The sequence below is a fragment of the Mastomys coucha genome, unplaced genomic scaffold, assembly GCF_008632895.1.
Source record: "Mastomys coucha isolate ucsf_1 unplaced genomic scaffold, UCSF_Mcou_1 pScaffold6, whole genome shotgun sequence".
Taxonomy (NCBI): domain Eukaryota; kingdom Metazoa; phylum Chordata; class Mammalia; order Rodentia; family Muridae; genus Mastomys; species Mastomys coucha.
Genome location: NW_022196912.1, coordinates 132,326,947 through 132,350,652, shown reverse-complemented (window position 1 = coordinate 132,350,652; position 23,706 = coordinate 132,326,947). Strand labels below are relative to the sequence as shown.

Below are 23,706 nucleotides of genomic sequence, written 5' to 3'. Positions count from 1 at the left end.
ATGTGGAAAAACCAAACTTTCATTAGGAAGATAAACTCAGAATCTGAAAGAAGTTTGGCGCCTTTCTGTTCTCCTTTTGCCTCACCAGCAGCAAAGTAAAAACCATTAGCAACCAGGAAATAAAAAGCCAACATCTCTATCTTATCTTACCATATTCAGAAAAAGAGACACACATGTGTTTTCTCTCTCCCTCCCTCCCTTCCCTCTTGTCTTCCCTCTTTCCATTCCCCTCCAACTCCCCCCAATAAGTATTTTTAAAGAAAAAATACATTATTTAAGACAAAATTTTGGATCCTTGAGGAATGATAGGAACAGCAGCGTCAGAGTATAGTTAGGTTTGTAAAAAGTGGTTCTCACCACCTACAGCCACGCCTTGACTTCTGGGAGCCTGCTTCTTACCATCTGTGAAGTAAGAAGTTCTCATTTACACTTTCTATGCATAAATTATGGTTCCATTTTAAAACAAGAGAATAGGAGTTGCCAGACATTGTAGCATACACTTGTACTATTAGTACATAAGAGGCTAAGGTACTTGAGAGCTTCAAGCCAGCCTGAGCTACAGAGTGATTGAGACCCTGTTAAAAGAAAAAAAAAATGTGAAATGAAAGTTTTCTGAGTATTTTTAAACCTCTTTACTCCACTTTATTCCAATTATAAATCACTACTAAGGGCTTAGAAGATAACATTTTAAGTGATAAAAATAAATTTAGATAAAAGAAAATAGCTGCTGGATAAGCCAGATTCTGACATATAGCTCAGTAGTGCTAGGAGGAGAAAGCTGAGCTTTTATTTTTTTCCAAATGTTGACCACAGCAGAGCAAAGTGGCAGTTATTGTTCAAATTCCAGAGGATAGAGCTGCAGGAGGTATAGCTAACATTAAGATGTTTGAAAATGCCATGTGAAAACCAACTATCTTACAAGCTTCATATAATAAATATGTATATATGTGTATATATTATAAGCTTCATATAATATACTCATATAATACTATATATATAAACACAAAGACACACAAATCATGTAAATAGCTTTAATTGGAATTCCCCTATAAAAAATATAATGCTCCTCTTACAAAGCATAAGTTGCCAAATGAAAAGCCTAATGCCACACATAAGCTACCTGTTGTTCCTCAGGGCTATCCCAAAGACCAGTAACACAATACAGTCTATTGTCATTGTTCTTAGTTGCCCACAGGAACTCACTAAGACAAGTTGCCAAAGACACCATACACTTTGCCATAGGGCATAAAGAAATCAAGTTCATGCTGACCAGGAAGTTCTTCCCTGCTGGCTAGCTTCCACAGTGCTAAAAGGTGTTATATGAGTTGCTCTGGGGGAAAGTCATCAATAGCTAGGAACCCTTTGAACTATAATAACATACCAACATAGCAAGTTATGCCTTGGGTGCAATAGAGGCACAAATGTTATGGGGGTAATAATTGTTTTATGAATGTATAAGAGGAAGCATGCCTGGTGCTATAAATCAGGTCAATAACGCATGTTTGGGGAACTTATGGACCCTGGAGGTAAACCTACTACTATTTTTTGCTGAGTGAATATAGAATCAAACTTCCCTCTATACTAAATATCTCTATGACTATTAGTTAATATAACAGATAGTCCTTAACATAGAAATTTCTTTGTGCAGTGGAAGGTGATGAATGCAGAAACTCACAATTGATCAAACTGCAGAAAATAAGTATCAGTGGAATTTTCAGCTACAAACAGAACATCTGTATCATCATCTTCTGTCATGGTTTAAATATGCTTGGCTCAGGAAGTGGCACTATTTGTTGGAATAGGTATGTCACTGTGGGCGTGGGCTTTAAGAACCTCATCCTAGCCAGTATTCTGCCAGCGGCCTTCTGATGAAGATGTAGAACTCTCAGCTCCTCCTGCACCACGTCTGCCTTGATGATAATGGACTGAACCTCTGAACATATAAGCCAGCCCCAATTAAATGTTGTCCTTATAAGAGTTGCCTTGGTCATTGTGTCTGTTCACAGAAGTAAATCCCTAAGTAAGACATCTTCCAAAGTTCAAATACCATCTTAGATGAGGAAATGGAAAGAGTATAAGCATGAGATATGAGGGAGGACCAGAAAGAAATAGTATCTTCTGGATATGATGGGACTGCTGTAAAAGTAACCTTTATGTGCCTGATGTTAACTGTCATCTCTGAGGCTTACTGCCTCTGTCTTCTAACCTAGGGCTAGTCCTGGAAGCTTCTAGCTTTGGTGCAATCCAGTTGAGGCCTAGAATGTTTTCAGCCTCTGAGACTTACTGCTGAGTAAGCTCACCCTTTATTGTTCTTTTTGTAATCTGGCTGGTGGGTTCAACTCAGCTTTCTGGCTCAAAACTCTTCTCTAAACTGACTGATTTAAATTAACTTCTTTCTGTTTCTGACTGAATTGTTCTGCTTGGTTTCATACTAACTTTGGCAATATGTTGTAATTTTCTGGCTCTTCTCATTTTCTGGCTTGTTATGTCTTTATCTGTGTCTAGCTCTCTCTTCAACATGTCTCTGTGACTCAGCAAAACTACCTTCTTCTCCCTCTCTGTGCTGCTCTCTCTCCTCTCTTTCCTTTCTCTTTTTATGTGAGTTGGACATATCCTATTTTGTCAAATATTTCTTTGATTCGTCACTTTGTCTGCCACTCAATTAATCACTTTCAAAACATAAGTGCTTCCTTCTAAAACTAACTTTACATTCATTGTTTGGGATTAAAGGCATGTATGTCTGTATTCCAGCCAGAGTGATTAAAGGAGTGTGCTAATGGTACTTCTGTATTCTAGCTAGAGTAGCCATGTTGGTGGATTAAAATCCCTCTACAGAATTCAGAGCATCTGTGGGTAGCTGCATAAGAGCTGAACAAGATGAAGCCAGTCAACAGTCTAACATGGAGATGGGAGGGGATCTTGTGAGGCCTGAAAGGAGAAGCTGTTGACAGTTGGTGGCTTCTGGGGATTGGGGTGGGGAGGAGAGACAGGTCAGTTTTCTTTAAGGGTGTGGCTTCGAGTAGGTCAACTAAGTTCCAGGGAAGACATTACATCCGTGAATACATATGGGAGCATAAATTAAACATGGTGGGTTATTTATCTTAAAAAAGATACAAAGTTGCAAGGGAGTTGAAAATTAAGGGTTTATCTGGGAGGAGTTGTGTGGAGGTGGGTAGAAGGTAAATATGATCAAAATATATTGTATCAAAATCTCAAGGAATTAATAAAAATGTTACATTGTTTTAAACAAATGAATACAGAATCTTTTAAATATTCAAAAATGAGACTAAGATAAAGCATTCATTTCTGCTCACATGGCAGAGTATGAAAAGCCTTACTTAAATAAGTGTTGTTGTTTTCATTGTACCCTAATACCTAACTCATTCTGAAACAAAATCCAGCCTGATCTCAGGCCCTATCTTGCAGAGGTCAAGTGGGCATCAAAAACCATGTCAAAAATTTAATTTTCATTCAAAATATCCATGTTGCTATTTTTAGACAGCAATAGCAGAATCTACATTTCTCGTAAACACTCACAGTATGAATTCAAATGATCACAGTGTGAATTCAAAACTGTCTATGCACATTTCCTAAAAGTCCTGATCACCGTTCATGACATAGCAATTGCTGAGTTTATTTAAGTCAATTTCAATAAAACATTCATTTGAAGAGTTTCAGAGTTTACCAAGGCTACAAAGGTAACTTAGCTTAGGATTCTGTCCACATAAGTAACTTTCTTTATACCTGATTTTTTAAAATGCATATATAATTGCATTTATCGACATGCCATCCCTGGTTAATATTTGTAAGGTTTTATTTTTTTGTTTATAATGAGATCCAGTTCTATTGATTATATATTTTTGTGAATACATACATCATGCCATTTTAACCAATGTAATTGATTTGTCACTTTGTCTGCCATTCAACTAAGTATCATTTTCAAACATACGTGCTTCCTTCTAAAACTAACTTTATCTTCATTGTTTGGGATTAAAGTTGTGTACTAATCGCATGTCTGTATTCCAGCTAGAGTAGCCATGTTGGTGGATTAAAATCCCTCTATAGACTGCTACATTTACAGAACTCAGACATGTACATTTGAATTATACAAAATATGCTATTTTTAACAGTCACAGAAATGTCTATTGTCAAGACTGAAAGGGGCTTAATAATTTAAATGATTGACTTAAACATACATCTGTAAAACATGAGGAACCTGTTTCTTCAAATTTAATACTTCCCAGAAATTAGAGAATACACTGAAAAGATAAACAAATAAGAAAGGTAGGAGGCAAAAAGCTTATCCTTGTCACCTGTGACCTCCCTTGTTTCACTGCAGTGAGAGCTCTCGGGTCACCTAAATGACTCAAAGTTTCCCGAAGGCAAAATTCTGAATACTTGTTTGACTTCAGTCTCTTTCAGTATGAAAAATGAAGTACAGCACAGCTGTGACTTATCTGTAAGAACTTGTCTACCCAATATCCAGGTCTCCTACAAAACTGGATTCCATGTACTGAAGTATGCATATTGTTAACATAGAAAGATTTATCCAAATATTGACCTAAAGTTAAAACTGGCCCAAAATATCATAATTATGTTCATGTTTTGAAATCAGTGTTCAGTTAGTGTGGTCATAAGCAAAGTCTTTGAAACCAGATGGTCTTAGAATGAAATTTCCAGATATTGTAGTACAACTGTGCATTTCTGTTTTCAGTTTTGTTAGAGTTTTTTCTGTTGCTTTTTTACTTTCCCAAAACCCCTGGACTGTCTGTTACTCCACAACTGGGAGCAGGGTTTTGGGGATGTTCACTCATCTATGTTGTAATGTGGGCTTCTAAATTGTATTTAGATAGCACTGGAGATGACTCAATGGTAAAGCACACTTACTACTCTACAAGAGGACTTGAATTTTGTTATTACCCACATCTGGTGGCTTAAAATCACTTGTAAATCCATCTTCAAGGAATCCAACACTCTCTTTTGGATTCTGTGGGCATGTGTACACACTGGGTATATATACACACAGATATACATACACATGTAAAAGTAAATAAAACTTTACAGTCATTTTTATATATTAATGTATTTGTGCAAAAATGTAATTTGCCACAGAATGTATTTGGAGGTCAGAGGACAACATACAGGAATCAGTTTTGTCCTACCCTGTGTGATTGGGATCAAACATGGGCCTTCAGGCTTTGTGATAGGCCCTTTTACTCACTGAATCTTCTCACTAGTCCTATCCTCAGGAATTTTAAAATGTTGGCCTATCTTTACTTTTTGACATATCCATGGGAACTTCTTTATCTATTAACGAAAACTTGAGCTTTTGGTCAAGGTCCTGTTGTCAATAAACTGCTATTGAAATAGCCTGAAGGTATGCTTCACTTTATAAATACTTCCATGGAGAATTACACATGAAAACACCTGTGGATAATGAATAGAGATTGACAAGATTTAAGCAGGTCATGTAAAACTTAAGAAGGTTCATCTGAACTTTAAATTTTAAAGTCCTGACTCTACACCTGAATTTTAAATACAATAGGAAAAATTTAAAGGACTTTTTGGCATTTAATAGTATATTTAACATCACAGCTTTCAGGAAAAAATTTTCCTAAAGCTACGCTTTACAATATAGTTTTTGTTTTGTTTGTTTGCTTGGTTATCCTCTGGAAATATACCTGCATCACTGGGGAAGGAATTATCTGAGTGATTTCAACAGTCTCAAGGACCACAAAAGGAAGACATCACCCTCTACTGTAGGGAAACCTTTAAGCTATAAAGTCCTGGGGCAGCCTGCCTCCTAGCTAACACAGGTGAGGAAGAGAATAGGAAGAAGAACTGGTATTAGATGCGACTTAGAAATCTCATGAAGACCACAGCATCTGGATTTCCTGAGAAGAGCTGATTCTCCAGGGAAGGATGAGGGTAGGAAGAACAGAAGTTAAAACACTGTGTTAGGCATACCTATCAAAGCAATGTCTGAGTACTTTTCTCTGAGGCTGGAGAAACTGCGATATTTAAACTAGTATTTGAGTAAGGTCCCATGAGCTTTCTGAACAGCACTAGGCATCAAATGCAAAGGCAGCATGAGGTCTTCAGAAGGATAAAGAACCAAGCCTATTATGCTTGCTCATAATGTAAACAATGAAGAGAGCAGCACAGCACAGAAGGAGAGTTTAAACAGAGTAGGTCACCTAGTGGATGAAAGGAAGCAAGGTGACACATGGGCCAATTTAGGCATCTCAGGTTTATCCAGATCAGTAAATATTCTGTACAGACTTCACCCTTTGATTACCCAGTTGTGATTTGATAAACTTCTAAAACTGGCTCTCAGAAGATTAGATTTCACTCAACCTCCCCTACATGGTCCCCAGTACTAATTTTCTTTTAAAATATTAATGTATATAGGCAAATTACATACATTCTATCCAATTAATTCAGTCAAAATAATAAATCCCATGAATCCCATTACATTGGTCACAGGATGAACTCTTTTTTTTTAATTGGATATTTTATTTATTTACCTTTCAAATGTTATCCCATTTCCTTATTCCCCCCATAAACTCTCTATCCCATCCCCCCTCCTCCTGCTTCTATGAGGGTGTGCCAACACCCACCCACTCCTGCCTCCCTGCCCTTGCAGTCCACTACACTGGGGCATTGAGCCTTCATGGGACCAAGGGCCTCTTCTCCCATTGATGCCTGACAAGGCTACAGGATGAATTCTTTAAGTTGAAGATTCTACAAGGATAAAATAATAATGTTTGAACAGGAGAAACCATGAAGAGTCAATGGAAAAGAGAATACTACTGAGAGCATTTAACAAATCCTTTCTCCACATAAATGTGATGGTGAGAGTGTGCAGAAAAAAAAATGGCCAGGCACTGTAAAACATTTCTTTATTGCAAAACTCACTATTGATGCCAAATTCTCTGTCAGGGCTACTTCTTGGATGACAGTAGAAAGGAAGGATGGCTAATCATAGTAATTTGAATTTAAGGAGGTTTTGTCATCTTACACTTGTACTATTAATCCTCAAGAGTGTCTTAGAAGAGAAGCAACCAGTGTTATTTGCATCATGTGCATCTAAAACATTGAGATGTTGAAATATTATGCATCTTGTATAAGGCTTGTACAAGAAAGCTGTGAATAGGAGGGAAAATTATTAGTTGCTAAAGGAGAAAATAGGTTGTCATATAAACAACTGGCAAAAAGTGATCTTCTGGCAACTTGTCATGGAGAATGTAGGTACCTTCAGAACAGTTATCTGAAACAAAAGACATACTGCACTGGAAGAGTGGGGGCAATGTATGAGGCAGAAGATCAGCTTAGATGGTGCCAGGGTGATTCCAGAAAGCCAACCTTGGTGTTGTCTGGCAAAATGTACACTTTGGTATCCACTTAGTCTGATGTCAGCCCTCCATTCCTGAACCAGCTTGTTCTAACTACACATGTGACAACACCAGAGAGATCATTCCAAATCATCAAGAAAGAATTTCTTCATAGCTATGCTCTGAAAATAACAGAATAAATAAAATTCCTCAAATTAAGTAGGGGAGAAAACAGACTTTTTAATACTATGAGAACTAAACTCCAACACTGACTAAAAGGTGCTCATTCACACAGATGAGACAGTACAGGGATTCACTCAGAAATAATATTAGGGAATCTGCTTTCAATCTGGTTCCTTGTTTTGTTTTGAAAAATTAAAATAGATATTTTTAAGCTTTATAAGACAAATGCAATTCAAACTAAATGTTCTAGAAGATAAATCAAGAAGAAAGTAATGAGTTGTACACATTTTCATAAAAGAGAGAGACCCATGCAAACTTAGCTTTAAAGATCCAATGAGTTTGCCTGTACAATCATGAACAGAAAAAGGAACAAAGAAAACCCACTGTCCATATCCTACATATACAAACACACATGCAGCTACACATTACACACTCATTTACTAGCTTACAAGAAATAGCTACGGAAGAAAACGCCTCTCCCGTTAGCAAACAGTGTGAAGTTGCAGTTCAAAATAATAAACACTGAAAAAAACACTCCATGACATCCAAAGAAATGAGAGGTTAGCAAAAGACCTTTTGTATTGGTCGATCAACTTACAGCTCACAACAACAAATTCTGGAAGAGAAAGGAAATTGTTGTCAAATTACAACAGGCAAGAGGGCATAGGTTAATTACAGGGAATTTTGAGTTTAGCAAACAACTAGATTTAGCCCAAGATGTAAGAAATCAAACCGTGCTGTTGCATAAGAGGGGAGCTGAAACAATGTATCAACACTTAGAAGTGAATTTTCTTTTTGTTTGGTCCAGGAAAAACTTTCCATGAGCATAGCATCAGACTCTTAAGCCGTCTCTGGCCAACCCAACCTAGGAAACATGGGTACAGTACACTAATAGAATTTCACAAGGTCCAGAAAATAATTTCCTGTCTATCTTTTGTTTCCAGGCAAGATGGATGTCCAGTAGGAGTAGTCATATTCAATATTCTACCCAGCATCTATTCTGATCAGTCCAGTGCCCATTCCATACCACTGTATTTTCACTAACATTCTGCATCCAAAAAAGCTAGCTTACGCTTATCTACCTAAGGGCCAAAGACAACTTCCAAAATTCAAGTAGAATACAAATGTTCTGTTTTCTTCCATCTTCTTTCTCCTCAGACTGTGGAGCTATCAATACTCCAGTAGCTAGAGGCTGGGTTATAGGAGAGATACGGTAGGGAGCCATCAATACTCCAGTAGCTAGAGGTTGGGTGATAGGAGAGGTACGGTAGGGAGCTATCAATACTCCAGTAGCTAGAGGCTGGGTTATAGGAGAGATACAGTAGGGAGCCATCAATACTCCAGTAGCTAGAGGTTGGGTGATAGGAGAGATATGGTAGGCAAGAGAAGAAGCAGGCGGTACTCTCTTCTCAACTCCAAAATGGCTATAGACTCATATGGTGGGGAAAATTGATAAGGTAGACTCAACCTGCCTTCCTGGGCAGGAAGCAGGTTTTACATCTGAAGTACAGTAAATTAACAACCTTTTCTTGTGAAAGAATCTCACCAACAAAGGAGAGCCTTGAATTCAATATGTAGCCATGATTGGCACTCATTTTCCCTTACCTTAGCCATCCTAGTGCTAAGATTTTAGTGCTGTATCCCCATGCCTGGCTTTTACTTTCTTCCCACTGACCTCTGAACTACTTTCCCTTCCCCTTAAATGAAGAAGTTTACTTTATATTGTGGGATTCTTAATATGAAGCAACATTTTTTTCATGATGAATTTCATTTGTAAAGGATAGCTGTCTTGTTTCTTTTTCTGTTTCTGTATTAAAGTACACTGACAAAAACAACTTGAGGGGAAAAGGGTTTATTATATGTCACAGCTCTCTCTGAAGAACAAACAAACAAGCAAACAGCACCTTTACAGACAACAACAGAGGTTTACCTCACCAGCTCCCATGCGATTCCAAAGCCAAATAAGTTGACAAAGAAGATAACTATGCTAAAACATTGAGCTAATAGCATGTTTCTGAAGTCAGAATAATTAATTGGAGAGTGGACAGGACGAAGTCCTATCTGATAAATATTTACCATCTGATGAATATAAACAAATTAGAAACTTCTAGACAAAAAGTATTTTCCTTTCCAATTTGCAAGTAAACTAGTGTGGATTTTTTTTTCACCTTTATGTGTCTGTCATTCATGAAAGTTTCCATCAGTATATAAGCTCCTGGTATAGATCAGCCTCACCATCATATGGGCCTTTGGGGAATTGGGAAGACGGTACATCCTGCTTCTTCTCTTGCCTACCACACCTCTCCTATCATCCAGCCTCTAGCTGCTGGAGTATTGATGGTTCCATTTTGAGGATAAGGAATGTGGAGAAGAACCATAACGAAACATTTGTATTCTACTAGAATAATTTCGAGTTGTCTTTGAGGCTAGAAAGAGTGGTAAATGCCTTTAATTCCATCACAAGGCAGAGGCAGATGGACTCCATAAGTTCAAGGCCAGCCTGGTCTCCATAGTGAGTTCTAGGACAGCCAAGTTTATGTAAAGTGACCCTGTTTCAAACAAAAAACAAAGTTTCCTTTGGTTCTCTATTATGGACCTGGCTGATGTTTATCACTGTTAATGCCACTGCTAATGTGGTGTGGTGGTGGTGGTGGTGGTGGTGCTGGTGCTGGTGGTGGTGGTGATGGTAATGGAGGTGGTGGCATGTGTCCTTTATGTCCCTATACCCACATTTTGGGAGATCCACAGAAACTTTTCAGCCATGTTTGTGAAGTAGCTAAGGCATTCAGTTCTTAAGCTACTGGAGCTCTGATTGCTAGCAGAGAAACTGGAAACCTCATCCTCTAGGTTGGCATGAGAGAACATACTCCTTTACCACTATCAGGACTAGAATAACCTTCTAAAATCACTCTCACTAGTTCCTCATGTCTGTTCACACTTTTGGTTTAGTTGGAGGTAGAATTCAGTTTAAATGTTGTGAAAATGTTCCCGGCTGGAATTTTTGCCAGTTCCCTTCAAGGTATCTGAAATCAACTGTCCTTGACTCTGAGGTAATCTTCACCCCCTTCACATTGTATTCCTGTGCAAAACTGGTCACTATGGATCAAAATTGGCTCTTTGGTAATTATTATCAGATACTGGAAAGTGCATGATCACCATGGTTTAAGAAAGGTATGCCTCATAAGCAATAGAGTTCTATCAGTAAATATCATGAGTAAACTGTTGAAATGCTGCGTTTGTATATTAAGACATAGAATATGAGCATGTATGTACTTCTATACTCTGTGGAATTGCTTTGTTTGGAAGAATTACTTTATATTCAGGGATGAATGATAGAGTTCCTGCCTGGTATGTGCATGGGCTTGGGTTTGACACTCAAGATTACAAAACAACATTGAAATTTTTTTCACAGTTTATTTATTGATTTTGTGTCTGTGTCTGTGTATTTATGTGACATGTATATACACAAGTGAATGCATGCATGCCACTGCCCACATTCAGAAGACAACTTACTGGAATTGGTTCTCCTTTTCTACCATGTAGGTCTTGACAATTGAACTCAGATTGTAAGGCTTGACAATAACAAGCCTACATTTGCTTGCTGTGTTTTAGTGTAATTTTAAAAAGTCCTTATCTTTGGACAATACTCCTAGTACTTGTTTTTCAGTTCAGGCAGCCTAAGACATCAGAGCTTCAACCCAAGTCTAAGTAGAAAACATATAATCAGCCAATTAGTTAATTACACCAACCTCTAAAACCCTGAGTGAACAAGGGAATTCGTGTTTTGTGATTTCCAGTAACGTGACAATAAGAAAGTTTAACCATTGTACTTAAAAATTAGATTGCATTATTTATATTAACAGCAAAAATAGCTGCTACTCTCTTCTGCTTATTAAAATTATCCAAAAAGAGAATGACCAACTTAGTAAGACTGCAAGCACTGATAAAAACTCCCTATTTCTAATCACAGAAGGGTTAAGAGGTTCTCCCCATCATCCTAATGTGTAGATATATAATCCAATTTTTGCTAGACTTATTAAGGAGCAATTTTCATCAGATGAATTTTAATATATGCATCAATACCACTTCTGACATCAATAAAGTTTATTTCCTTGAAAGTTACAAGAAATATATGAATGGAAGTATATAAGCTTTATCTCTTATAAATTTTCATGGTGTCAAAGCAGGTCATTTTTAATGTTGGCATTTAATGTTGCCAATTCATAAAATATTTCTTATGGATTAATTTAATAAGAAATTTAAGGCCATTTTACAGAATCTATCGTAAATATTTAATAGCATGTACAAAAAAAGAGAAACTGAAAAAATTTACTTGGCTGTCTAAAGTTCTCTCAGCTTCTGCTTCCTTGAACTAAATTTCCCATGATTTTCCTGTTGTTACTTAATGATTCCTTTGCTGTTCTCTCCGGTAGGTTCTTTTCTATTACATATTTATTTAGCTATTTCTAAAGGTTGCCTTATTTCTTCTCTGCTTAGCAATATCCTTGAAGTATTCCAGCCTTTTTCCTCCTTCCAAATCTCAGCTTTTACAGGAAAAGTTTATTAATATTTGAGTCTCACCTAAACACCTGAGCTGCAGAACCTTGACATTCACCTGCAAGGTGTCTCTCTGAGATTGGTGCTCACACCTCCAAATTGGTGCTCACCTCCAAATAAACTTCAAATCAAGCTCTCCCTGTCACAGTTCCACCATCATGCTGCTTTTGTTGACTATTTTACAATCTTCACATTTATTTCCAACTAAAGTCTTAGAGCCCCCTTAACCTCAGCTTTCTTCCTCATGTAGCAAAGACATCAAGTCAACATATCCAACTGCCTTAGTCTCTTTCTATTAATGCTCTGACCTCTGCTCTGGGTTAGTTTTTATTGTCACCTTCCAATTAAATTAGTTTGTTACTTTATTTTTTTTCTTTTGTAAGGCATTCTACCTACTGTCCGAATTTAATTTTTCTGAAACACAAGTCCCGTGTCATCTGATGCCTGTCCCTGAAACACTGGAGAAATGGCTCTGGATAAGAATGGCAATGACACTTACTAAGGCATCATTCATTCTCCATTGACCTCTCTGTGACACACACTTCCAACTTCTCCATTCTTGAAAAGTCCCCCTGTTTTGTTCACTGACTCTCTTCTAAGTGGGATTTCCCCCTATTTCTTTGCCCTTTCTTATTCATTCTTAACTTTGGCTGTTGCTTTGTCACAGGCACCAACTGGAAAAGACAATCACACCAATGACGGCAGCTATACCCAGGGTCTGCTGATCCTATATTCATCTCAAACCCATTTACACTGCTGACTCAAAGATCTGCCCAGTTACTTCCTTGTGTAGAAAACCACAGAATGTCAAAGTCTACCAGCCTCAACTCAAATCACTTATAGTCCTTCTCCAAAAACCTGTTGCTCCTGTCTTCCTATCTAAAGAAACAAACACACTATTACCCACCCAGTAAGATACCAATCTGAGAAAGCATGAGGTCATCCAGAATCAATCTTACCCCTCCCTGCCCTTCAGGCATTGTTCTCAGTCTACTAATTTCTTAGTAGTTGGTATCACTCCCATCAGACTCCATCACTAGTTTCACATCTTTTGGTAAGGTTCTACATTTTTCTCAAGAAATTGTTGCAATATATCCTCCACTGCCCTTAATCTGAATTTTGTTGTAGAATAATATGTAATGGTAATATAACAATTAGTAATGTATAGTAAACTGAGATGGAAAGGCCATACAACCTTTTTGTCAATTAGCATTCTGAATATCTATTTTAGGTACATACAGACTAAGACACAGACACACACTTAAAGGTAATATGAATATGATTCTTAAATGTATTTCAGTAAGCAGAAAATACCTTTAAATCAGAAAGAAAAAACCCACATATGAATATCCTGGTCAGAGTTTATCAGACTTTTAAAATAATATAGGCAACTACTGTTACCTTTGGTTGCCTCCCAGATGTTGAGTATAAGTCTCTATTGATGAAGATACTATGTCCTTGGACACAGGACTTGGAGAATCTGAGACAGATCTGAACTGAAAAACTCTCTGAGGACTAGCTTTCATAATACCTGAAGTGCTTTCAAGGAAGGAAAACAACCAATAGTTCCACACAGGCCTGATACCTGTGAACCACAACAAAGACCTCTTATACTGGTGTTCTTACCTTGATAGCAACCAACAACTCTCTAATTGCACTTAAGGCTCTCTTAACAAGAGATCATATATGGTACTCTAGCCTACTACCTAGGGATACTGAAGCTATTGGTCTTAAAGGAGAAGAACCACTTTACTAAACCAGTATAATTCCTAATTGCATTCTAAATACTCATCCATATATCCACAAATAAATGTGCCTCTCATCACTCATCAAAGAAACTTCTTTTTGCTATAAATAGAAACCATTACAAAAAACACTACTGTCCAAATGCAGAAGAAAATTGATCAATGAGTTTCTTATCCCATTTGGTGCGTCTACAACAAACCTACGGTTCAGAGAACATCTCATAAGAGGAGGTAAAAAGATTATAAAAGTCAGAAGCCAGAAAATCTACTGTAAAATTGTGGCTCCTAAAAATGGTGGGGAAGCTTCATCCACAATACCTCAAAAATATGACTGCCTAAACTGTCCTTAAAAAGTAAAACACCTATTAACATAGAAGCATAGGAAACCACACAAGGCCCCACCCATAAACAAAGAACTATAGACAGCTAAGGAACACTGAGAGCTAAAGAAAAATTTCCCTAGAAATGAATGACCTAATTTGTTATCCAATACCAAGTGGTAAGCCTGAAATCATACACATGCAAGACACCAAATGGACCAACAGGGTGCACATATATATTAAAATTTAAAAATATTAAAAAGATATCCAACCACCTCAAAACACCTTGGCATATCTCCTACCTGCTCTTCTCTCCACTGGCCACAGCCAGAGCTAGACATTCCTCTAACGTAAACTCATGACTTCATTTTCATATTTCATTATAAATTTTATACTTTCTTTGTCACTTTTACTTCATAAGTACCTTACTTCCTCCATCCTCAATACTAAGCAAACTACAGATAGAATAAATATTGAATGAATAAATAATGGTTGCTGCCATTTGTTTGATAGTGTCTTACAGAGATTCCATTAGACCTCAGTGAAAGATATACATTATGACTCTGAAAAGCCTTCACATTTACAGGCCACCTACCTTTTCCATAATTTTCCTTTGTTCTTTTGTTTTTCGTTTCCCAAATACTCCAATCCAAGCTGATTCATCAGTGAGGAGTGGTACCATATTTCTTAATAACTGCTATATTTCAAAATAGCTCAGCTTTCATATAGTATGTGTTCAAAAATTATTTGTTGAATTAATGTTTGAATAAATTACTTAACTTTTCCAGCTAGAGATCTGCTGTCCACATTGTCTAAAAGCTATTTCCTCCAAGTTTTACCCCTCTAATTTCCTTTCTCAAGTATACAAAGTTTTGTAAAGTTTGGTCAAACTGTAAATATAAGATCTGGTATTTACTAGACAAACTTTTTTAAATTAATGAATTTATTTATTCACTTTACATGATTGCTGTCCCCCTTCCAGGCCCCTGTCACACAGCTCCTTTCCTTCTCATCTGAGATGGTGGAGGCCCCTGTGGTATCCCCACATGCTGGCACATCAAGTCTCTGCTTAGTTAGGTCTCATTGAGAACTGACAAGGCAGCCCAATTAGACTTCAGACAGTCAGGATCTTTAAGGATAGTCTCTGCTCTAATCGGGGGATCCACATGAAGGCAAACTTCAATTCTATTCAGTTTTAAAATTTTTCATTTATTTGAATCCTTCAAAAATGCTTTTTTGATTTTATCTAGATAAAACTTATCATCTGATCCTCAAAAATTCATGTAAGCGAAATGATGCACTTAACACATTATTTGGCATGTGAAAATATTCTAGTACTCTTAGGCCTTATTATCAACATCACAATTTCTATTAATTGAATTAAAACAAAACTAAATGTCATTTTAAAAAAAAGTCAGACAATGTCTTGCACCATCAGCTAAGAAAGGAGCAAATTTAAAACAAAATTGTTCATTATATTTTAGAGATTGGAATGTTCCAAAATTATCAGAATCTCCAAGATAACAGGAGTGCTTCACTTTTCTTATATCCAGGAAGATTATTTATCCCAATTTTATCAACAAACTTGTCCATAATGGGAATGAACAGGAAGTCTGATTTTGACTGAGGAAACAGTATGGTATAGGCATGTTGGAACAGTTGTTCAGTATCTCATAATAAGAAACAAATATACCTCTAGTGCAACAAATTCATTCCTAGAAATTGTCTAGGCTCATTCTGAAGTTTGTAAGAGAATATGGTAGAGTATTTTACACTATCTTATACCAAAATGAAGTTGTGGGAATTAATAGGTCATTTTGTTAAGGATCAACTTAGATTGATCCATCAACACGTATAATGTTGAGAGCAAAGAGGGAGTTACATACAAATTATGCATACTTTAATGTCTATATGCAATGCCCAAGTATCCAAGGCAATCTATATATCACCTATAGATATGCCCACATGTCAGTGGAAAGAATAAAACTTTTTTTTTAAAATATAAGGTAAAAATATACTTTACACATATGTAACAGATATGTAGCTTGGTCTTCATGTGGGATCCCTAACACCAGGAGCATAGAGTGTCTCTAACTCTGTTTCTTACCTTTGTATCTCTTTCCCCTAACTGGGTTGCCTTGTCTAGCCTTAATAAAAGAGGGTGAAACTTGGTATGCCAAGGTGGAGTGATATCCTTTCCTTCTATAAAGAAAAGGGAGAGGGGGGATGGGCGGAGAAGGATGGACTGGAGTGAAGGAGGAAGAGAAAGTTGCAATCTGGATGTAAAGTAAATAAATAAATTAACTAATGAAAAAATACACATACATATACACTCTGCAGGATCTGCACACAGTATAGTAGGATCCTTGAGTTTGGAAGAGACCAGGCTTAAGAAATACTTTCTTTTATACAGAGAAACCCTGTCTTGAAAGAAAAAGAAACAAGAAATACTTTCTTTCATCTTTAACATTATTCTTTTTTTAATTGGCACTTAAATATACAAGTCTTTGTGATGACTATCTCCAATGTTTTAGAGAAACATTTGAATTAATTTTTTTATTTGTTGCTAAGAAACAAAACAAAACAAAACAAACAAACAAAAAACAAAGTCCTACCACCACCACCAACAGCAACAACAAAATCCATCCCATCTCTTGGCTAGAGATGAAAAATTCCTATTTGTTCTGAGAAATAAATATCTATCCTGGATATTGAAGCATCATATACCTCTGAGCAAGGTAGTCAAAGTAATCAAGAGAGAACCCTAAGAGAAAGTCAGTCATTAGATAAAGTTATATCTTTATACCAGCTTCCAATATCTCTGTACACCTGGAGGCTTTTTTTTTTCCAGTTTTCCTCCCCAAAAGCCTGAGTAGGACGGGGTGCAGAGTAGGCTAGACCTTGTTCTTGTGGATGGCATTCACTGTTCCTGCCATGCTCTGGCTGCCCTGGAACTACCTTTTCTCTTGATGAACATTGTAGTTTTCCTTTCTGCTTACAGATTTACTTCTCTCAATTTCCAATGGCCTGTATTGTTACGGTCATTCTCTTTTAGGCTATCAAGCTTGAAAACTTTGTCATTATTGTTCAATCATTTTTATGGAATGATTATATCCTCATTTCTCTGTGAATGTGTGTTGAGGGAGGTAGTGTGCACAGGTACATGTGTGTACTGATTTGGCTAGACTGTTTGTCAATAAGCTCTGGGGATCTGCATGTCTCTGCATTCCAAACAGGTCTTTACTGTGAAACATGTTTTTGTGCTTGTACATTAAGGACTTTACCTATTAGGTCCAAATCATTGAATACCAGGTTCAATAAGAAACTTAGGATCAAAAAATAAAGGCAGAAAACTACCACCAATGTCTGACCTTCACATGTGTGTACATCTCAACACATACCTGTGCCACTCTCCTTTTCTGTTGGACTCCTCTTTATCCATGCTTAAAGTACCAGTCTATTTTCATGAGTTCCCTTATATTTCTGCTGTCTACTCTCCAGCTCACCTCCATGCTATCTCCTGGATACATCTGCTGAAGAATGCAAGGCTAAAATGGAGCTGAGGGGTTTGCAGCCCCTTAGGACGAACAACAATATGAACTAAGTAGTACCCTCAGAGCTCCCAGGGTCTCAACCACCAACCAAAGACTGCACATGGAGGGGTCTGATTGTTCAGGCAGCATGTGTATAGTAGATGATTGCAAATTCAATCATCAATAGGAGAGGACCTCGGCCCTGTGAAGGTTCTGTGCCCCAGTGTAGGGGAATGCCAGGGCCAGAAAGTGGGAGAGGGTGGGGTGGCAGGCATGGGGAAGGGGGAGGCAACAGGGGTTTGTTTTTGTTGTTTTTGTTTGTTTCTTTGTTTTTTGGAGGGGAAACTGGGAATGGAGAAATTTACATGTAAATAAAGAAAATATCTAATAAAAAAAAAAAAAAAAGAATGCAAGGCTAAGATACTCCTAAGACAATGCCCCTAAGTCAATGAGTCAGGATGCCTTTGAACACTCTGTTATCTGGAAGTCCAAATCTCTTTAAAGTTTCCATAGTCAATCCAATTTCAGAGCTATTGTCCCAAATCTCCCATTGGCCTCTTCATAGAATATGCAACATCCCTTCTTCCCCAAAGTACATAGAAAATGCCAGATTTTTATGTTTAACATTTTTCTTATTTCAGAATTCAATGACTTTTAGTACTCATTACTCACAACTTGTTGCCAAATACCATACAAACAATATTTTCATTTAATATGCCTGTAGATCCACTATTAATTTAAATCAGATAAATGCTTTAAAGGTTATCTTATAGCTTTAAAATAATGTTATGTTTTTAATATACATGTGCAATAAATAATCAATACCTATAAATGAATATTATTTAAAAAGAGTAATAGAACTACTTTTCACCTGATAAAAACCATTGCTTATTCTGGTGGTGTTATCAAGAAAGATCAAATAAGTATTAGAAGAATTTTCAAATCAAAAATTTATCCTGGAATGATGTGATATGTTAAAAAATAGCAGCTTCTGCTTGGAGAGCTGGCTCAGCAGTTAAGAGCACTGACTGCTCTTCCAGAGGTCTTGAATTCAATTCCCAGCAACCACATGGTGGCTCACAACCATCTGTAATGAGATCTGATGCCCTCTTCAGGTGTGTCTGAAGACATCTACAGTGTACTTATATACATAAAATAAATGAATCAATCTTTAAAAGAAGAAAGAAAGAAAATAGCAGCTTCTTAAGTCTGATATTTCGATGGTGATGATTCTCTAGCCTATATGTTGCCTAAAATAACTTCATGTTTACAAAGTCTGGAAACTGCTACTGTGCATGCAATAATATCACCATCTTTCTCTGGAGAGATGAACTTTGGCCATTCCCTAGGCCAGCTAAAGTCCATCACTTCCCTCAGTGCCCTCTGAAAGTTTATTACACTGTTACTGTCACTTCCAATGGCATCCTGGATGAGCATATTCTCATTCTGCTTTTGAATGACTCCTACACATATTCACTTTTCTAGCGTCCAGTGCTTTCAATTCACAATATTATAGAGGCTGATTTGTAATCCCATGATTCTCACCATCACACTTTCTGTGGGGTAGAATTAATAGTAGTGACTCCCTGAGTATCCTCAGGTAACTAATAGGTGAGCCCTTTCTCCTGGTAACTATTTTGAGTAGAGTCTTTTGGAATAGATGAGGCTTATATAAGACATTCTTATGGTCTCCAGGCCTGACTTTGGTGGAAAGCCCTGAAACAGTTCTAGATATATTTATTAAACAAATAGATGAGACTTTTTCCAGAAACCAAACCATAGGTCACATCTATTAGTAACTTTGTACGATATATTCATTCAGTACTTCATACCAACTATATTTTCATTCTGTACTATCTATCATAGGTCCTAACATACATTATACAAAATACTGGTTGTTACCTTCAGTGGTCACCAAATACCCTAAGGAAATCTGTTCACATATAGGAGGCCATACGTGGGTCTTTTGAGAAAAGACTTACTAAAAATTAAATAATCACATATTCAATTTCAATATAATTTCAAACTATTTTATCTTTCAAATTAGCTAGTACCTGTAATACGAAATGACTCTTAACAAGCTTTGGCTTAATATTCTTAGTTATTTCTAAGACACAGACAGGTAAAAATATTCTGCTTAAAAATTAGCTACAGGGAGTGTGAGAAACAGAAATAAACAATGCATTTGATTTAAGTCTTATGAATGAATTGTAACTACAGCTTTCATGTCCATTGTATTAAATAACAGAACTACATAATTTGTATGTTCTATACACTACCTAGGAAATTCTAAAAAATTCATCACTATGAGTTAAAGGAAATAATGTAGTTATGTAAAGGAGGGCATAAACAGATCATCACTAAAATCCAGACAACTTTAAAAACTTGGCTGAAGTGCATCACCATCAGCTCTTAACTATTCTGATGGAGCCAGGCAGTGGTGGTGCACACCTTTAATCCCAGCATTTGGGAGGCAGCGGCAGGTGGATTTCTGAGTTTGAGGCCAGCCTGGTCTACAGAGTGAGTTCCAGGACAGCCAAGGCTACACAGAGAAACCCTGTCTCAAAAAAACAAAACAAAACAAAACAAACAAACAAACAAAAAAACCTATTCTGTTGGAGACACAATACCCTAGCATCATCAACGCAATATTAACCTGAAATTGGGCACAATGAATACAGATTCAGATACGCTTTAAGGAATCGATGAACCTTAATAAATGGAAAGCATCATGATTTTTACTGTATTCCTTTTGGTCATTTCATTTCAGAAAATTGTAAGGTAACAACACCATCCTAACTATTTATAAATATAAAGTATGGTAACATCAAGTAAATGCCAAGTTATAAAAACCATCTCCAGAGTGGTTCCACTGTACAAAACTAATATTCTACAGGCATAAAAGAATGCCTCCTTCCTCCTTCTCCCAGACCCTGGCAACCACCATTTGACTTTCTGTATTTCTGAAACTGACTGATCTAGATATTTTATGTGAGTGAATATATATATTTGTCTCTTTGGTCAGTTTCTGAAGCTTAATTAACACTTAAGTTTGATGAGTTTAAATCACCTCTGTCAGGTACTACCTAGTTGAGTTAAGACCAATGTGATGCTATGTGAGAGACTAAGTGCACTTTACAGATGAGGAAACTGAGGCTTCACAGAATGAAACACCCCATTACATTGGATCAATCCAACTCCACCCGATTCCAAAGCTCAATCTTTTCAACACATCAAAGATGCCCATTGAAACAGTATTTTCAGAAGCTTTTAACCAAGTTTTGATCCAGATTAAAGTCGGGTTTTGTTGTTTGTTTGTTTGTGTTTTACAACTTGCTTTTCATGTTACACCTGTTCCTTCTTTTAAAAACAAACCATTTAAAACCATACCTTAAAGTGATGTTCTAGTGCTGTCACACAAGTTTTTTTGGATAAGTTACCTCCCAGTTTTTTCAACCAGGGCTTAGAAAAGAAGAACCAGTTAATCAGCTAATGCTTCTGAAAATTATGAATTTCCCAGTGTAGAGCACACATCAACAATGAAAGAAATATTATGTCTTAAAAGTAACACTTACATCTGTGAAAGTGAGTCCAGGTTTCTTCAGCTTAGGCACATGCCAGTCTCCACGATTCAGGAGCACCAGCACTCCTCCTGACAGAGCTACCTGGGATTCAAATACCTATCAACCTGACACACATGCTGCCCAACCAGAAATCCTGAAAGGTAACAGAACTACAATACCCACAATTCAGGTTCCATACCCGAAACTATCAAATCAGTGAGATGGCTATCATTTCACTCTAAGAAAATGGAAGCTGTTTAAAATGTCATGTGGAGTTGGATGAGGATGGGGGTTGGGGTTCAAAAGGAGAAGGTACATCTAAGACCAGACTAGACCTAAGGCCTTTTTTCCATAAAAGGAAATTAAAGTGATGTGATGTTTGCCAAAAACCTCAAGAACTCCTTTGGCAGGAAATGAAAATTCTTTGTGCAAACAAATGTTCTTGCAGCTGTGGAACCTGCCTGGCCAGATTCTCTTTCCTTGATTCAGGGTGTGGGCACCTCTGTGCCTGGGGAGGCAGGTGGATTGAAAAGCAGAGGTGAGGCCAGATAGCTTCAGTTCCTCCTACATCAGCACTTTCCTTATCACTTGGAGATGGTGCAGACGAGTGGGGGGTGTTTCCTTCCTTTATTTTCCAAAACTTTAAAAAAAAAAAAAAAAAAAAACTACACTTTACTAGACTTTAAAAACTATAACCAAAACGAACTCCCCTTTCCTTTCTGGCTCTATTTTTTTTCCTTCTGTAAATTCCAGCATTATTCCCAGTTGTTTAGAATTCAGGAGGAATAAAATAAACAGGAAAAGTGTAAGTTAAGTTAATAAAACAGTGTATTAACTTTTACTATGCAGTATTAGTAACAGGAAAGTTTTAAAAATCTAAAACTAAGAAATGTGTTTTGCCCATTTTTTTTTCACACAGCCTCTCTATCTAAACCTTGTATTTCCTGTGAGACACAACCCAGAAAGGAGTGAGCCTTGGCTTGGTCTGGGTTTAAAAGCATAACATGAGGATTCATCAAACCAAGGAGACAGCAGAGGGATGGCCAAGAAGAGTATCTTCCATTTCCTGCTCTCCTCTCTCTGTCCCAGAATTCTTCAATACTCTCCTCTGTAACTGTACTGTCAAAGTTACCTAGTCCAGCCAGAGTCCTGCTGAATCTCCTCCTTGAATCATCTGTAGCAGTTCAACCACCCCTGAACACCTGACTAGAATCTAACCTTCTTATGTTTCATTTATATTGCTTCCCTAAATAATGGCTCTCTATTTCCCTAACCCTATCCATTTTATTCTACAAGCTGTTCCTTTACCTCAAGTAGGTAAGATTCTTCTTTTCACTGAATAAGAAAAAATGCTCTCTTGCATCATCTGGCCTCATCAGAATTAGTTCCTCCCACTTAATAAATTTCCTGATATACTCTTATACCATGTGTTCTTATTTTATATGGGCTTGTATATATAAAGCACCCTTATCATTATTTGAAAGCAGAATTTGATTTCATCCCTACCTCATTGACTCAGTAATATACACAAAGATATTTCTGATAAGCAAATACTCAATGCAGGAAATAATATCAATATTAACCTAAGTTGAATTTTAATGTTTACTGCCATCTCTATCCCACCTAGTAGATTTCTACAAGGAATACTGCTATAAGAAACCTCTGCTGGCCAATATGTACTGAGGCTCTCACGTCTTTTACTTATATTTTTTCTTTCTCAAAATGCTGGAGATCAAACCCAGAGACTTTCACATAGGAGGCAAGAAAATCTACCTTTGAGCTACATCCCCATCCCCATCCATGTGTGTGTGTGTGTGTGTGTGTGTGTGTGTACTCATACAAAGAGACCAGAAATCAATGTCAGTGTCTTCTTCTTGTCTTACTTACTCTTCACCTTAATTTTTAGGCTGGCTAGCAGCTCCAGGAATTTTTTTGTCTTGTCCTCTACTGTTAGGATTTTAGATATACAACTCCACAACTGGATTTTACATGGGAGCTTGAGATTTAATTCAAGTCCTCAAGTTTGCACAGCAAGGACTTTCCCAACAAAATCATTTCCCTAGCCTCTCACTTTGGTTTTTAACATAATGGTCTTACTATGTAATCCAAGTTGACTTGGCAACATAATCCTTTTTGGTCTTTTGAGACAATATGAGAATACCATCACACCAGCCTCCACTACACTTATTTACAGAAAGTCACAGTATTAAATGAAAAATACTGCCCCTGACAGTAACTGAATTGAAGGTTCTTTCTCCATCTCCAGTTCCTGCAGTGTATTTTCTTGACTTGTTAAATCCTAAAGACTAGTTTTCTACCTCATGGCTGCTTTCTTGAGCTCTGTTCTTGCCTTCATCTTTGATCTTTGATTCTTGGCTCCCACTTTTCTGACTTTCCTCCCCCCAAAACCTAATCTCCTGGGTCTGAACATAAAACATTATAGGCTCTTTGTTTTTTTTTTTTTTTTTTTT

General features: G+C 37.0%; 1 protein-coding gene across 3 annotated transcripts in view; it reads right to left on the bottom strand.

Annotated features, from left to right (window-relative positions):
* Window positions 1-23,706, bottom strand: part of Macc1 (MET transcriptional regulator MACC1) — a 255,637-nt gene that overhangs the window by 54,635 nt on the left and 177,296 nt on the right. For 2 of the 3 annotated variants that reach the window (XM_031357691.1, XM_031357694.1), the window contains exon 1: window positions 21,248-21,338. The exons of the other annotated variant lie outside the window; for it this stretch is intronic. The gene's annotated coding sequence lies outside the window, so the exon portion shown is untranslated. Of the gene's footprint in view, window positions 1-21,247; window positions 21,339-23,706 lie in introns of those variants that run through there. 3 annotated transcript variants of the gene reach the window in all.